The sequence below is a fragment of the Grammomys surdaster genome, unplaced genomic scaffold (genome assembly GCF_004785775.1).
Source record: "Grammomys surdaster isolate TR1022 unplaced genomic scaffold, NIH_TR_1.0 125584, whole genome shotgun sequence".
Classification (NCBI taxonomy): Eukaryota; Metazoa; Chordata; class Mammalia; order Rodentia; family Muridae; genus Grammomys; species Grammomys surdaster.
Window position 1 is genome coordinate 625,296 of NW_021620430.1, and position 18,122 is coordinate 643,417.

Genomic DNA, 18,122 nt, shown 5'->3' on the forward strand with positions numbered 1-18,122 from the left:
CCAGCAGAGAAATGAAAATTGAAAGGACTTTGAAATTGACTCTCACCCCAGTTATAATGGTTTCCAGGAAATACACAAGTGAAAATAAGTGTTAATGAGAATGTGGCAAAGAGGAACCCACTACTGGAGAGAGAATAATCTGGGATAGTCACTGTGGCAATCCACACAGAAGCTTTACAAGGCAATAAAATAAAAATAAGATGTGGGAACAAACCCATTTGCTGATTTTGGCTAGGATCTAGGTTGGTTTTCTTACATCCAACTAAACCTCAGGATTATATGCACTCTTCTGACCTCCCTAAACTCCAACCATGCAGTGGTGCACATACATAAATACATACAGGTAAAACACTTGTCAATGTATCAATCATTCAATCAATCAATCAATCAATCAATAACAGTATTAAAAATACTTTATGACCTGACTATCCAGAATGTCTTAAAGAATTCTCTATCTCATCATATAAATGCTTCCATATCTCTGTGTAATAAAAAGGAATTATCTTAGATTTCCATTTGTTATGATGTTGGAAATTAGATGACAAGATCAAGATGTTGCAAGGCAAAAATTTTGTTTGTTTGGATTTTTTCAATTTTTATTATTTTATTTACATTACTGTCTTCGCACTCTCATTCCCCCCTCTCACAGTTACTAATATCATTAACCCCCCTCCCTTTCCTCCTAGGGGTGCTCCCCTCCCACCAGGCTTCCTCTTTCCCTGGGGCCTCAAGTCTCTACAGGATTAAACACATCTTCTCCCACTAAGGCCTAACCAGGCAGATCTCTGCTGTATTTCTGCCAGGAGCCTCAGACTGGGCCATATATGCTGATTGGACTGTCATTCCTTCAGTATCTTCTCCATCTTTGTTCCTGCAGTGGTGCTGATCTAACTGGCAGTCTGTATGTAGGAGAATAAAAATAGATCTGTACTTATCACACTGTACAAAGCTGAAGTCCAAGTGGATCAAGTACCTCAACATAAAACTAGATATACTGAATCTAGTATAAGAGAATGTGAGAAAGAACCTGAAACTCATTGGCACAAGGGGAAATTTTTTGAACAGAAGAACAATGGATCTAAGTTCAACAGTCTATAAATGGGACCTTGCGTGTGGGGTGGTGGGCTGTGAGAAGCAGCTGGGTACCTGGTTGAGCAGGCTTTGAACCCAGGAGACCTTCAGGAACAGTAGGAGTTTGGCCTGGCTTCTGGACCCCTGGCTCCTTTCACATAGCTACAGCACCCCACAGAGAGGTCTGTGGCCATTGGTCACATAGGACAATGCTCCTACTAGCCCCACCACAGGTAGAGGGCATGAGTACTGGCCACAGAGCCTCAAGTCAGTTCTCCATATTAATGAGATACCTAAAGACCAGAGGGCATAGCCAATAAAGCATTTCTTTCTAGACCCTCCTCCTTCCAAAAGGTATTTAACCTCAGGCCCACCCTGAGAATATGGGGTAAAGCTTCATCCATTTTCCATCAAGTTAATAAATACCTTAAGACCATAGCCTAAGACCATGGGACTATCTCTTTTCTTTGGAGCCCACCGTGGGGAACCATGGAGAAGGTCTTCAACTACAGAGCTACTGTCTAACCTCTAACATCCTGCTGATGACCTCTCTACGTCCCAGCAACAGAGACCCAGCCAAGCAAGTTGCAGCAACCCAAGAGTCTCATCCCTGCTAGATACAGCCAGCACTTCTCCCGCTCACTTCTTCAGGATCAGTCGATCAAGCCTGTATGCCCCTGTCTTGACCCTTCTGCAGTCTCTCAATGGTGCCTGGGAGTCCAAGGGAACACAGTCAAATTCCCATGCCTCTGCCTCTCAGAGCCTCGGCCCTAGCCCCTTGGGGGCAGTAGATGTGGGACCTAAAATTCAAACACAGGGTCCACTCCTGTGCAAGCTACAGCCCAACACACCTCAACCTGAAAAGCTTCTTTAAAGCAAAAGACACCAACAAAAGGACAAATTGGCAACCTACAGATTGGGGGAAAAATAATAACTTCACTATCCCTACATTTGATATAGGGCTAATATCCAAAATATATAAAGAACTCAAGAAGTTTACCTCCCAAAACCCAAATAACCCAATTAAAATGTTGGATACAAAGCTAAACAGTGAATTCACAACAGAAGAATCGGGAAAGGCTGAGAAGCACTTAAAGAAATGTTTAAAGCCCTTAGTCATCAGAGACATGAAAATCAAAACAACCCTGAGATTCAACCTTATACCAATCAGAATGACTAAGATTAAAAAAAAAAATCAAATGACACCAAATGCTGGTAAGAGTGTGGAGAAAGAGGAACAATACTTGATGTATGGTGGGATTGCAAACTGGTATAATCACTCTGGAAATCAATCTGGAGGTCCTTCAGAAAACTTGAAAAAGTATCTACCTGAAGACCCAGCTATACCACTCTTGAGAATATACCCAAAAGATGCCCCACCATACTGTAAAGGCACATGCTCCACCATGTTCATAGCAGTGTTACTTGCAATAACCAAAGGCTGGAAACAGTCCAGATAGTCCTCAACTGAATAATGGATACAGAACATGTGGTTGATTTACACAATGGAATACTATTCAGCTATTAAAAATGAGGACATCTTGAATTTTGCAGGTAAATGGAAGGAACTAGAAAATACCATCCTGAGTGAAGTAACTCTGACCCAAAAGGAAATACATGGTATGTACTCACTGATTAGTGGTTATTAGCCAAAATGTACAGAATACCTAGGGCACAACCCACAGACCTTAAGAAGTGTAACAAGTACAAAGGCCCAAGTGAGAATGTTTCAATTCCACTTAAAAGGGGGAAGGAAATAATCACAGTAGGAGAGGGAGGGAGGGATCTGGGCAGGAGAGGAGAGAGAGAAAAAAAAGGGAAACAGAGTCAGGTATGTGGGGAGAGGACAGGAAAGAATCCCAGAGGATCAAGAGAATGATTGGAGATAAGCAGCATCAGGGTGTAGAGGTGGGAGGTGGGGGACACTCTAGAATGTACCAGAGACCCAAAAGGTGAGAGACTCTAAGAGACTAAGGGTGACCTTAGTCAAAATGGCCAACACTGAGGTGAGGAGTCTTGCAGAGTCCAACTCCAGTAGATAGACACAGTCTCAAGTGGAGGGACACATTTACTAACTCACAGTCAAAATTCTGACTCAGAACTGTTCCTGTTGGAAAATTTTTATTTGCTGGGCCAGACTTACACTCTTCTCAAGAGTAGAATTGAAGTGGCCAGACCAGATACAAAAAGGCATTCTATGGCAAAGGAACAAATGATTTAAAAGACAGAATTTTGCAGCTATTTTTTTGATCATGAGAAAGGTACATGTTATGGGTTTATGGTCAGATGGGCAACATACCATGAAACATTTTATGGTCAGTCAATTCTCCGATCAAGAAAAATAATATACAATGTAATTGTCACAAGATCATTGAGGAAAAACAAAATAAGTTGACCTCTAGCTAAGTACAGGATCAAAATCTAACATTGTTTAACTAAAAAGAAAAATGGAGTCAGCTATCTCTTGATACATTAACAGGTAAGTGGGCAATGGAGATGTGGTGCATGTATATATATACCTTTATTAAAGTAAAATAAAATTTGCAAGAATATAAACATATTTGGAATGCATTATATTAGACTATCACATAATGTCAAATCAATTGTATGTTGAGAAACAACAGCACTGAGATCTGAGATACTATGTGAGTATTCCCTGTTTGCACTTTAGGCAATGAGTAAATGAAGGTTTAATTTTGGAAGAGCTAGATAGAGCTGTTAAAGTATATGGGGTGATGGGGCCTGGAGAGATGGCTAACAGGTTAGGAGTACTCTTCCAGAGGCCCTGACTTAAATTCCAAGCAACCACATGGTGGCTTACAACCATTTGTAACAGGATCTGATGCCCTCTTCTGGTATGTCTGAAGACACTGACAATGTACTCACATATAAAAAATAAATAAATCTTTTATTAAAAAGTATTTATGGTGAGAAATGATTGTTAAACTACATAGGAAAGACTGTAAAGTATAGAATATCAAGACCCTTGTGTGATTTAGTTCAAATTGTCTCCAGAAGTCAAAAGTTACTAACATAGAAGTTAAGGAAAGAAAACATTGAAACTTGATCTCAATAAAAGAAAAATGCTGTGGGGTATGAAGATGGCTCCTGGTTAAGAATACAGGTTGTTCTTGCAGAGGATTCATGCACCATTCCCAGCCCCCTTGTGGTGGCCTGCAACCATTTGTATTTCCAAATAACAAATTCCAAGTAACAAAGGAATCAAAACTTCCTCTGATCTCTTTAGGCATCAGGCATATGTGTTTTCCATATATACATACAAGCAGGTTGAACACTCATACACAGAAAATTAAAGAAACTAACAAAAAATGCTAATTGTTAGAAAAAGGCTCAAGGAAATATCAAAAGTGAATCAGGATTTCCACATGCAAATCTTTGGAGGCATCTTATAAAAACAGCAACAGCAATGACAAAAGGCAAATAGGAAATCATTCAATAGCAACTTTATTAGTATGTTTGAGCTGATTTTAACATTGAAAGTAATATAATAAAAAAGGTACCAAGAGAGAGAAACATGTTTTAAGTATTGAAACTTTCATATTTTTATCATGGAAAATGTAGATTTGTTGAGACATATTCTACTTATATAATTTACAAATTTTAAGCATATTCCATACCAGCCATTTTCTTTTGTGCAGTTTTAGAGTGAGAAATGGAGGAACGATGATGGGAGTCAACAAACTTAAAATTCTAGGTCCACATTAGTAGGCCCAAGCTGGTGAAGTTCAGTAACCTTTGAGCTTCAGCATCCCTGTCTATGACTCAACAGCATTAAACTGGATGATGACCTAACTCTGGTCTAGCACCAAGGTAATTTCCTTGAGCTACTTTTATTTACTAAAAGAATCTCTTAAAGCATGTATTTGTTTTGGTATGTATATGTATGTGTGTTTGCTTGAATGTATGCACAAATATATGTGCTGATACATACAGAGATATGCACAAGTACATGTGAAGACTTAAGGTTAATTAATATCCTATCATCGTGGATAACTCTTCATAATTTATTGAAATAGTGTCCCTAACATGAACCTAGAGATCACCTACAAAACTAGTATGAGTAGCCTACATTCTGTTTCTGCCTTTCAAGGCTGAAACTACAAGTGAGCTTCAACCATTTCAATGGGTAGTATGTATTTAATCTGTGAACTTTCTACTTGTGCAGTAACTGTTTTAACCACAGAGCAATCTTCCCAAGATAATGAGTTATTTTTAAAGTTTTCTGAATTGGTACCCAATTTCTAATTTTAAAGGGAAAAAGAAACATTCACATATTGAATTAAAACATAAAAACTAGTTTTGTTTCTCTAGATATATATCCTCTATGTTAATACCTATTTGAATGGAATGTTTACATTTTTTTGAGGCACAGTCTTACTCTGCAGTTCTGGTGGATCTGGAATTCCCTATGTAGACTAGACTAGCCTTAAATGCACAAAATATCTTCCTGCCTCTGCCTCCCATGTGTTGGAACTAAAAATATGCACCACCAAGTCCAAGCATTTAATTATTTAAAACACATTATATTAGCATCAGTTTAATGATATGTAGTCATTAAATATTATTCTAATCATAATTACACTTTGGTGTGCATTAATTTAATGCCAAATTAATCATAGTAGATAGTGGTTACCCTCCATTTAGTTTGGTAAAATAACACTCCTTTTATCAACATGAAACTCCTAGACTAAAGAAAAATTGCAGTGGAAATTTGACCTTCAATTTGACCTTCAATTTTACCATGGGTATTTTAACTTTACACTCAGGTTATTTTTATATATGTTTTTTGTTGTTTCATTGTTGTCCCTGTGAAATTCTCCACATTCATTCTCATCCTCTCCTACATACTGCAAAAATGTCTCCTAAAACCTGGGAGAATTAATAGATTGTGTTCCTCATAACAGTTATCACAGCAACATAATTCCTTACTTGTTTATTTCTATGAGAAACAAGTCAAAAAGCTGCAGAAGAGCATCTCTAATGACAGTTAGTGGATTTATACAACAAATTTTGGAAATTATAGAGATTGTGTCTAGAAAAAAGTAACAATTGAAAAATACACAAGCATACACATGCGTACACAGATACACACACGCATACACAGACACAAACAAAAGCAATTTCTTATCTGTGCATATAGGAAGATAAATTTTATTAAGGAGGATTAGAGATAAAAGAAAGATATATAAACAAAAGGAACAAATTGAATCCAGTCAAGTTTCTAAGTATTTTCCTTGTGATTTGACAATATGGGTCTTCAGATAAATCCAGAAACTTTCTTACAGTATAACGATAATGCTACTTTTTCATTAAACTTTTCATAAAAGCTACTTTTCTTTCTAAGTTATTTGACCTCAGCAACAGGATTTGACAAAATGGTGAGATTAAGCTGTAATGTTAAGCTGTTGATATCTAGACAGCTTAGAATCCAATTCAAATAAAAATCAAAGCCCTCAGATGGGTAAGAAACTGTTTCTATCAAGTAAAATAAAGATTGCAGACTTACATAAGTGAATGTGGTTTTACTTAAAGAATTACTTACTTTTAACATATAACTGATAGAATACAGCATCTTGATTCAGTGCATAAACCAAAATGTACAAAACTGCAGCAAAATTCTGTTAAATGACAATGATATTTTTCTGGAGTGTTTATTGCAGAACCTATTTAAATATAAGAAAAACTATTGCACATCATCTTTCCATGTGGGTTGACTTGATTGCATTGGAAAAAAGCTGACACCAAGATTTTCCCTAGAAACTTGCTTGTACTACAATGTTATACCACTGTTAGCATCCGAGACATCCAGCTTCATGTCAATCATAAACTAGTCTTAGGCATTGTGAAATTCTTCTAATGGGGTTGGGGAAATGATTCAGAGGCTAAAGGTGATTGTGTTCTATCCTTGACACTCACAAGAATTGACTCCTGCCAGTTGTTTACTAACCTTTACACATGTACTATGGTACAAGTGACTTGCTCCCAAATAAACAAATATTTGTAAAAATAAAAAAAAATGCAAACACTATTTTACACACTTCAGAAAGAATAGAGCCTTTTGACCATGTTTTCTGATTAGCCTCTTCTAGAATTTACCTTTTTGGTTTAATGCCAGAATGGTTTTAAGCCTGAGATTAGTAAAAGAAAAAAATTTACTACTGGAGAAATTTAATTCCAACTTCAATATTATGCAGCACAAAATCAAAATATGTATTTTTTAACATGTGATGAAATACACCAGCTTGTGAATATAATTGCCAAATGGACAGTTAGGATAACTGACACGACCCTTTCCATATTAGTAATGGCTAAAAAACGGGGGTGACTGTGGCCCTTCTAAGTGGGATTGAAGTATTCTCACTTGGGCAATTCTTATTTAACTTCTGTAGGATTAAACATGGGAATGTTGTAGTTTTTGGCTAATATCTACTATCAGTGAGTACATACTATGCATGTCATTTTGGGTCTGGGTTTCCTCACTCAGGATGATATTTTCTATTTCCATCCATTTGCCTATATTTTCTTTTCTTTTCAGTTTTTTTTTTTTTGAGACAGGATTACTCTGTGTGCACTGGAACTCAGGTCATAGACCAGGCTGGTCTTGAACTTGGAGATCCACAGGCCTCTGCTTCCTGAGTATTCCAATCAAAGGCATTTGCTACTACTGCATGCCTGATTGGCTTTCTCTCTCTCTCTCTCTCTCTCTCTCTCTCTCTCTCTCTCTCTCCCTCCCTCCCTCCCTCCCTCCCTTCCTTCCTCTCTCCCTTCCTCTCTACCTTCCTTTCTTTGAGTGAGTTATTTATTTTGTTTATATCCTGATCACAACATCCTCTCCCTCTTCTCTTCTCAGTCTCTCCATCTCAATTCTTCTTCCTGCCCCATCAACCCCTCCTCCTTTGTCCTCAGAGAATGGGAGCCAACCCATAGATACCAATCAGACCTGCCATGTCAAGATGCAGTAAGACTAGGCTCATCTTCTATTGAGACTAGACAAGGCAGACCAGTCAGGGGAAAGGAATCTGAAGGCAGACAATGTAGTCATAGTTATCCCTTCACAAATTTCTTTGTCATCCTTGTTTAGTGGCCATGCTAATAATCTTCTCTGTGTCGTTTCCATTTTAGTATATGTGCTTCTAAAACAAGCACAAAAAGCACATTATCACCCTTAGCTAGCTTTTAAACTGAAGAAGTGTTGGGAGCCAACTCTTAGCCGAAAGCTGCTGTCATCTTCACAGCCATCTCAAACCATATACCCTGACAAGTGACTTGTTTTCAATAGCCCGCAAAAGCTGAGCACACTCTGATAAACATGTTTTGCTGTTTAGTGCCATCAACAGCTAGGTGCACATGGTCTCCATGCTGCTAGGTGCATGACATAGTGCTTTCAGCTGTGCTTGTCCACCAGGGCAAGGTAAGGAGTATAAATACCCAGGATTTCCTTTCGATAAAAGAGACTTGATCAGACTCTCTCTTGTCTCCATTTTTCATGTCTCTCACCCCTCCATCCTCATTCTCTCTCTTGCTTGACCCTGACCTGCACACCAGAGCAGCAGGATGGGCCATTACAAAGTGGCCCTCAATGCACAGCAGCAGGAATGAGAGACTCAGTGAGGGACGTTACTGGAAGAAGGGTCGACTGAAAATTCAGAAGTGAAACAGAGGTGATTGCTTCAGGAAAATGCCTTGTAAAGTCCAGTAGGTCATAGTAATGATAATGGGGCAAGAAATAAGTCAGCCTAAGCTCAACTCTCTGTTTTTGTTTTGTTGCTTGTTGTTTATGTGTGTCAATTGTCTACTTTTGTTTGGCTGTTTAAATGTCTTTCATGTCCAAAAGAAAAAGAAACCCATAGAATCCAAAATACAACCAAGGGTTGAAGTAATCAATTTTTCAGAGCCAGATTGTGCTGACCTAGAGGAAGAGGCAGCCAAATATTTTGACCTTGAATGGCCTTCTTCCCGAAGGCCTCCTCCCTGTGTTCCTCCACCTCCAGATGTTTCTACTATGGAAATGATGATTGTAGATTCCAGAAAGGAGTTACAGGACAAAATTTCTCTCCTTAGACAACAAATAGAGTTAGAAATATAGTATCAGGACTTAATTAATCAGCTACAAAAACAAAAGACAGGGAAGAGGTCCTGAGAGGGCAAGGAAAATCACCCAGGTCCTCGAGTTCCTCAACCTGGAGTCCAAAGGCAGACCCTGTCCTCTAGTTTTAGTTCAGCCACAGATCAGCCAGATGAGGGAGAGGTTGAGGTTGTCCCTGTATCAGAGACTAGAGACACTCAAGGGGTTGCATGGAGACATCACACAGGGTTTAATTTTCAAATTGTTAAAGAATTAAAAAATTCAGTGTCACAGTATGGTGTCACTGCTCCCTTTATTCTTGTAGTCTTAGAATCTGTTGCAGAGGAGTGGCTGACTCCTGGTGACTGGGATACTCTAGTGAGAGCAGTTCTTAGCAGTGGTGACCATCTTATTTGGAAATCAGAATATCAGGATAATTGTAAAGAGATAGCTAGGAGAAACATTCAGGCAGATAATGGTTGGTCCTTTGATGCCTTAGTAGGAGAAGGGCAATTTGCTTCTAGTGATAACCAGATGCTATATGACCCAGGCTTATTCACTCAAATTCAAAATGTGGCCATGAAGGCTTGGTGCAAACTCTCGGTAAACTCTCTGGTGCATCTTTGACCTCAGTCAGACAAGGGCCTGATGAATGATTTTCTGATTTTGTTCATCGATTAATGAAAACAGCAAGGAGGATTTTTGGTAATGCAGAGGCAGGTGTAGATTATGTGAAACAACTTGCATATGAAAATGCCAATCCTGCCTGCCAAGTGGCCATTAGACCCTATAGAAAAAAGACAGACCTTACTGGGTATATCAGACTCTGTTCTGACATAGGGTCCTCTTACCAACAGGGCTTAGCTATGGCAGCCACCATGCAAGGACAATCAGTAAGAGATTTTTTGGCAAGTGGAGACAAAAAGGCCTGTTTTAAATGTGGCAAGCCTGGACACTTTGCAAAATATTGCAAAGCAGAAAATGAGTTAACCCAGAGACAGCCCAGAAAACAGCCTGGGCTATGCCCACATTGCAAATGTGGAAGGCATTGGGCTAGTGAATGTAGGTCCAAGGCAGACGCACAAGGAAACACCCTTTCCCATAATCAGGGAAACGGGAACAGGGGCTAGCCCCAGGCCCCAAACCAATACAAGCCAAAACAGGCTTATGGGGCAGTCAGTTTTATACCAGCAAACAACAACCCCTTTCAGAACTTAGTTGAGCAACACCAGGAAGCACAGGACTAGACCTTAGTTCTGCCACCCACACAGTATTAACCCCAGAAATGGGACCTCAAGCCTTACCCACTGGAGTGTTTGGACCACTCTATCCAAATGTATTTGGCCTGATAATGGGAAGAAGCAGTGCTACTATGCAGGGACTACAAATTTTCCCTGGAGTTACAGACAATGATTATCAAGGTGAGATTATGGTAATGGCCAAGGCAATACAGAATATAGTCACCATTCCTATAGGAAGGAGGATAGCTCAACTATTATTACTTCCATTGATTCCTACTAATCACAAATATAAGAGTCCTAAGAGAGGGGATCAAGGCTTTGGTTCCTCTGATGCATACTGGGTACAGCCTATCATTAAACAAAAACCTATGATGACAATATTGCTCGACGGGAGGCATTTTGTGGCTTGGTTGATACAGGAGCTGATGTGACAATCATCAAACAATCAGATTGGCCTCTGACCGCAATCTTAACCAATTTAAGGGGTATTGGCCAAAATCCACAGCAAAGCTCTAAGGTGCTGACATGGAAAGATAAAGAAGGAAGTACAGGGAATATACAACTCTATGTCATCCTGGGCCTTCCCATTAATCTCTGGTGCAGAAATCTATTATCCCAGTTGAGATGGATTATGTGCAGCCCTAATGAAGTATTCACCGCTCAAACGATAAACTCTGGATTTTCCCCAGGGAAAGGATTAGGAAAAAGTGAAGATGGGATTACTCATCCTATTGAGATCCATGGTAATTCTGGATGAAGAGGCTTGGGGTATTTTTGATGGGGGCTATCGCTTCAGCTGTACCCCTAGGGCATTGTGCCTATCCCATCACCTGGAAGGGGGACTCGCCCATCTGGGTGGATCAGTAGTCCCTAACCACCAAAAAATTACAAGCTGCTTAACTGCTAGTGCAGGAGCAATTACAGGCAGGACATTTAGAAGAGAGTAACTCTCCCTGCAATACCCCTATATTTGCCATTAGGAAAAGGTCAGGAAGGTGGAGATTGTTGCAAGACTTGAGGCCTGATAATGCAACCATGGTTCTGATGGGAGCCTTACAACCTGGGCTGCCCAGACCAGTGGCCATACCTTTAGGCTATTATAAAATAGTTATAGATTTAAAAGACTGTTTCTTTACTATCCCCTTGCATCCTAATGAAAGAAAGTGCTTTGCTTTTAGTGTTCCTATTATAAACTTTAGAGAACCTATGAAAAGATATCAATGGAAGGTCTTGCCTCAGAGTATGGCTAACAGTCCTACCTTGTGCCAAAAGTTTGTGGCTTCCGCCATAGAGGGTGTTAGAACCATGTGGAAGCAAATATACATGGTTCATTTCATGGATGATATTTTAATAGCAGGAAAAGATGGAAAATGGGTACTCAATGCTTTGATGATATTAAAACAGCATTACAGACTGCAGGGTTACAAATTGCACCTGAAAAGGTACAATTACAAGATCCATATACTTATTTAGGATTTCAGATTAATGGTTCACGTATTATTAACAGTAAGGCCACCTTGAGGACTGATTCCCTTAAGACACTTAATGATTTTCAAAAACTATTGGGAGACATTAATTGGCTATGACCATATTTGAAACTTACAACAGGAGAGTTGAAACCTTTGTTTGACATTCTCAAAGGAGATCCTGACACTAAGTCTTGCAGGCCTCTAACAGAGGAGGGTAGAAAAGCCTTACAGAAGGTTGAGAGTGCTATTTACAGAAGATTGAGAGTGCTATTTCATCCCAATTTGTAACTCATATTAATTATTCTAAGCCTTTATTTTTCTTATTTTTAACACTAAATTAACTCTTACTGCACCCATATTATGGGTTCATCTTCCCTCATTCCCTAAAAAGGTTCTTTATCCATACTATACAGCTGTAGCAGGCATGATTATGTTAGGCAGAGATAACAGTCAAAAATATTTTGTAAAAGACCCTGACGTCATAGTACAACCTTATACAAGACATCAGATTAATTGGATTATGCAGAGTTCTGAAGTTTGGCCAATAGCATGTGCCTCATTTGGTGGTCAACTAGATAACCATTATCCACCAGACAAATTAGTTCAATTTTGTAATCGCCATGAATTTGTTTTTCCATCTCTTACTGTGCATGCACCTATAAAGAAAGCATTCTTAGTTTTCACTTATGGTTCCTCATCAGGAATAGCTGCTTATGCCTCTAAGGATCAAGTAATTTCATTTGCTACATCATCTATGTCAGCTCAATTGTTTGAATTACATGTTGTTATTGCTGTGTTTCAAGCATTTCCAAATCAAACCATTAATATTTACACAGATAGCTCATATATAGCTCAATCTATATAGCTCAATCTATCCCTCTGCTAGAAACTGCTGCACAAATAAAGCATTCCTCAGAAGTAGCCGATTTGTTTTTACAGAGCCAATGATTAATTTTTAGGTGAAAGTGTAAATTCTTTATAGGACACCTGAGAGCCCACACTGGGCTACCAGGTCCTCTCGCTGAAGGAAACACCAAGGAAGATCTAGCCACTCGTGTAGCTGCAGTGACTTTTTCAGATCCACCATCTAACTTGGATCAGGCCATAAAGGCTCATGAGTTACATCACCTTAATTCTCAAACTTTAAAAGTCATGTTTAAAATTACCAGAGAACAAGCTAGACAAATTGTCAAACAATGTCAATCATCTGTTACATGGTTACCAGTTCCTCATTTGTCCCGTGCAATAATCTCGCCAGCAAGAATGCACGCAGACACTAGGGTCCTTCTGCAGCAAAACTTTTATTGCGATGTGTAGAGGAAGACCTTAGACCCCGAAAAGGCACCGCTTAAATACACCCTGGAGTGGCGTGTACATTTCTGGTTGGCTGCTTGCTCAGGAGCGCATATACACCCCGGGATGGGCCGTGACTTGGCACGCATTTTCCACTAGCACAAAGGCAGTTTATCTTTAAGCTTGTGAGAGCACCGGATGCCAGCACCATCCTATAATGGCGAATACTGTCACTGCTCACCACGGCTCTCCACACTCATTCATTTGGGTGTGAATCCAAAGGGACAGATACCAAACAGTCTCTGACAATGATGTTACCCATTATAATGAATTTGGAAATCAAATACACACACACACACACACACACACACACACACGTATGTGTAGATACATACAGTGGTTTCATTTATGCGACATTAAAAACTGGAGAAGCAAGCAAACATGTGATCACTCATATGCTTGCTACAATTGCTGTATTGGGTGTGCCAAAACAGATCAAGACTGAAAATGGCCCAGGTTATACAAGCTCCAGTTTCCACCAATTTTGTGAAAAATTGGTAATACTACATAAAACGAGTATTCCATATAATCCACAGGGCCAAGGTATAGTAGAAAGGGCACATCAAACCATTAAGTGTCAATCCGAAAAAATTAAAAATGGGGAATGGTACCCTACCAAGGGATCCCCCAGAAATATCCTTCATCACGCCCTCTTTATTTTAAATTTTTTAACTTTGGATTCTGAAGGAAAATCTGCTGCAGATAGATTCTGGTATCCTAATACCGAAAATAATTTTGCGACAGTCCTCTGGAAAGACCCATTAACTGTAACCTGGAATGGGCCAGATCCAGTACTTATCTGAGGAAGAGGTTCTGTCTGCATATATTTCCAAATGGCAGATGCAACACGCTGGCTGCCAGAGAGAATGATTAAACAAATAGACAACAATAACAAATCCAGGGAGGAGAAACCCCCTAAGAAGCATATTTTTTTCTTTACAAGAAATATGAAGATGATTCATTAGAGTGGGTCAACCAGCATATCTGACTTGGAAAGTTCTCAGTGCAGAAGAAGACATCACCACTCGCACCTCCAGGGTGGCTCTATTAGACTCTTGGTTCCCTGATTTATGATTTAGTGGGGTATGTTGTTTAAACCCAAGAGATTTACCATTACCACAAATCCATTACCACAGTTACTATAGTTGTTTTTTGGGTTTGAGATTGATTGGGGCAGGGACACGGATTTTCTTACTTGTTTTGTTAAGATCAAAGCAATGATCAGTTCTGTACGTATATAGATTTTGATTTAGAAAATAGTGATACAGAATAGAAGAGGCTTATACTTTTTACTCCTCCAACAGAGGGAGTTGTGTGCTACCCCTAAAAAGAGTGTCTTTCTAAGGCAGAATGGTTTACACCAACCATTCAGGCATTGTTAAGTCTCTTGTCTGTCAGGTCCATGCTGTTCAACAGACTGATGGCTTTCGTACAACAATAGATAGACGCTAATTAAATGAAACCCATACAGGTCCGTTATTACAGGCTGGAAGTAGGGTACTCTAAAACCTCTGTCATCAAGACTGTTGAGGATTAACCCCCAACTTATGCACTAAGCTGGATAGTCAATGATGGGTAAGAGAACACCTCAAGACCTAACTGGGAGGCCTCACCATCTTAAGACAAAAATTCAACCAATGGCTGTTGAGTATCCAAAAATGGGAAAGGGAGGCTGCGGTCCTTTGTTCCAACGTAAGACAGGCATGGTTTCTGTACGTTTTCCCAGCCTTCCCTTTTGAAAAAAAATTTAAAAGGGAGGACCTGTTGGGTGCCAACACTTAGCCAAAAGCTGCTGTCATCTTTACAGCCATCTCGAGCCGTATACCCTGACAAGAGATTTGTTTTCAACAGCCTGCAACAGCTGAACACACTCTTGTTTTGCTGTTTAGTACCACCGCCAGAAGCTAGGTGCACATGGTCTCCACAATGCTAGGCACATGACGTAGTGCCTTCAGCTGTGCTTGTCCATGAGGCCAAGGCACATGGTAAAGGGTATAAATACCCAGGATTTCCTTTCAATAAAAGAGACTTAATCAGACTCTCTCTTGTCTCCATTTTTCGTGTCTCACCCCTCCATCCCCACTCTCTCTCTTGCTAGACCCTGATCTGCGAACCAGAGCAGCAGAACGGGCCATTACAAAGAAGTAGACAATTTTCCATTCCAAAATCTCTGGCCTTTTTCCATCTCTGTTTCTGTCTGTCTCTCTGTCTCTCTGTCTTTCACATACACATACACAGGCACACATACGCACACATACACACATAACACACACAATACACATTCATGTTGGGCTGCAGAGGGAGAGAAGGATGGGTAGATGTAGTGGACAAAAAGAGGAAGGGAGAGAAGACCCAAAGGAGGGACAGGCTAGTGTTGATTGGGCTAAGGGGGAGAGAGAGACAGAGACTGAGAGACAGAGAGAGAGTTAATATATTTGTATTGCTTTGGCTAAAGGTTGGATTACATTGATCCCTTTCCCCTTTATGAGATAATAACTGGAGGAGAATTCTAGTAACTTGATACCAGATACTGAAAGAAAAAGAGACTGATAGTAAAACATTTCTTGGTTACTACTGTGCCCCAAGCCCAGCTTATCAAGTTACACAGTTAAGGGTTTTGTTGTTGTTGCTGCTGCTGCTGCTATTGTTGTTTTTGTTTTGTTTATTTTTAAATCATAGTTAGTATTTTAAATCTCTACAAAATGTTTGCTTTGACATTCTAATTTGTGTGGGGAAATACACTGTTCCAAAATGTATAATTCAAATATATTTGAAAGCAGGAATGTTTCTCAAATATGTAAGTATTCTTTTACACATTAACAGTGATTTTTCTCATAACTAAATTACAAAGGCACATCGTATTGTTTCTCCTAAACTCATGTTCAAACTAGTATTTCTAGTTCAACTTTTTCCTAATAGGAATGATAGGAATGAATTTAACCAAATAAATCATTTGCTATAGCATTATTTCATAAATAAAAATAAAATGTTACAGAATCTTGAAATGTCTAACTTTTTCCTACAATTTCATGTTCAACTTAAAGCTTTTCAACAGAAATATATAACTGTATAATGCTTCAGGGAAATTTAAAGCTCAAGAGCATTCCCACATAAAATATATCTAACATATCCAATTGAAATGATTCAAATAAAAAAATATGTTGTCTCTAGAATAGGAATGGAAAATTTTAAAGGTACCCATAGGGGCTGGAGAGATAGTTTTTTTTTTTTTTAAGTGTTTTGCTAGTCTTGGAGAAAACCCAGGTTTGATTTCTAACACCCATATAGTGTCTCACAACTGTCTGTAAACTCCATATCCAGGGATTCCAAAGGCCTCTTTTACCCTCCCAGGACTCCTGCATGCTTTTCATGTACATATTCTCACTCTGGCATATGAATACATATATAAATAAAAATAAATGTCTAAATCATTTCAAAGGTGCTTGCAATGTTTTTCCCATGTATACACTCTTAAAACTAAAATTGGCATGTTTTAGGTTGGAATTCAAAAAGAATTTTCCTTTGATCTTTAGAACTTGTCACATTAAGCAATTCCTCACACTGTAATAAAATCAATTCTTGGAAAAATCTGTATTTTTATACCATCTTCACATCTTCACACCTCTTCTCCTGTTAACTCTGGTCTTTTCTCTTTTTCCTTTCATTTCATATACCACTTTCCCAATATTACACACATTATCTTAAAATGACTTTAGCCTTTTTTCTCCAGTGGAACAAGAGTCATCAGATAGTTGTGATAAGTTATGTGTCCTTGAACATCATATTATTGGTATTATATTGGTCATATCCACTTGCATCACACCTACTCATTATGCTACTGTCACTAGCAGAATTTATTTGATTGGGCATGCAAAAATCATTAGGTTTTTTTTTTTTTACTTTTTATTCTTATATATTTTAAAGGAGCTTAAGAAAATATTTAGTTTAAACTGCTTAAAGACATAGCACAATACAGTGTTAATGTATCATTTTAAAGAACTTTTAGAGATAGTTGTGATTGTGTTACAGCCTTTAAAAGACACTATTGAATGTATTAGTAATATAATTTGTTCAAGGATTTTATTTTTATTTTATATTTAATTTCAAAATTAATTTCTATGAAGCTAAAAAATTTAGGGCTTGTTTCCATGAGTATGGAAGGAACAGTAGTTTATGTCTATCTGAGATGTGGGTATGTTGGAATTTATTTTTAAAATTCTAAGAAAAGTGATGGTTCTTGTTGCTGCTATCAGTTATTTTAAACATCTTGTTATTATATATTATAATTGAAAACAATGATTTGCCTTTTATATCTCTATGGAAACATTTAAACAGTTTTATAACTATGTCTGCTTTCTTGTACTGAACCATTCTGTATAAATTCTGTAAGAAAAAACCAACTTACTGAGAATATAGATATAGATATAGATATAGATAGATAGATATAGATAGATATAGATAAATATAGATAAATATAGATACAGATATAGATAGACTGTGCTTTTCCAGTAGCTTTCATATAAAATCAGTTGGTGTCAAATTTTGTGACTTGGATAGTTACAAATTTTCTAAGTACAAAAGAATGAAAAAAATTGTTTGATCCATATTTTGTAATACAAGGTAAATTATCTCTAATAAGTCAGATCTATGCTGTAAAGAGTCAGTAAATTCAACAGAGTTTGCTGGTAAAGTCCCTTCATGGTTTCCTGAACAAATTCTCTCCTTTAAATATATCTATGAATTAGAGTTAAATATAGCTTTAAAACACACCACACACACACACACACACACACACACACACACACACACATTGCAGTTTAGGTGAAATTGTTTTCTTTGAAGTACATTTGGAACTTTTCGACTGATTATTCAAGAAAATAAAATATCTTCCTATTATTTGTG

The 18,122-nt window shown here is 38.3% G+C and overlaps 1 non-coding gene across 1 annotated transcript; it reads right to left on the bottom strand.

Annotated features, from left to right (window-relative positions):
- Positions 1-8,128: 8,128 nt before the first annotated feature.
- Positions 8,129-8,238, bottom strand: LOC114638398. Its single transcript, XR_003713880.1, has one exon. It is a non-coding gene; the product is annotated as a U6 spliceosomal RNA (small nuclear RNA).
- Positions 8,239-18,122: the final 9,884 nt, after the last annotated feature.